A 678-nucleotide genomic window follows, 5' to 3' on the forward strand; every position below is an offset into this window, starting at 1 on the left:
TATGGACGCAAGTGTCAAACGCCTTTGTGTTGGTATAAGGACGGTGAAAGTATGACTGTAGGACCTGAGATGGTGAAACAGACTACAGATAAGGTCAAGAAGATAAAAGAGAAAATGAAGGTCTCACAGGATCGTCAAAGGAGTTGTGTGGATAAACGACGCAGACCTTTGGAATTCGAGCAAGGGGATCATGTGTTTCTGAGAGTCACACCTACTACTGGAGTTGGCAGAGCTATGAAATCGAAGAAATTGACTCCGAAATTCATTGGAGCATATCAGATTTCTGCACGAATTAGACCTGTTGCTTATCGGATTGTATTGCCTCCAATACTGTCTGAATATCATGATGTATTTCATGTGTCGCAGTTAAGGAAATACCTTACAGATCTGTCATATGTGATCGAACCTGACACAATTCAACTGAAGGATAACTTGTCATTCGAAGTATTACCTGTAAGAATTGATGATAGGAAGATTAAGCGATTAAGGAACAAGGATGTTTCCTTGGTCAAGGTAATTTGGAACCCAACTACTGGAGATGCGACTTGGGAATTGGAGAGTAAGATGAGGGAACAACACCCTGAGTTGTTTATCGATGCATAGTTTCGAGGACGAAACTAATTTTTGGGGGGTAGTAATGTAAGACCCATAGTTTTAAATCATAAATTATGCAATTTT

Source organism: Cicer arietinum, chromosome 4, assembly GCF_000331145.2.
Source record: "Cicer arietinum cultivar CDC Frontier isolate Library 1 chromosome 4, Cicar.CDCFrontier_v2.0, whole genome shotgun sequence".
In the NCBI taxonomy this organism is placed as follows: Eukaryota; Viridiplantae; Streptophyta; class Magnoliopsida; order Fabales; family Fabaceae; genus Cicer; species Cicer arietinum.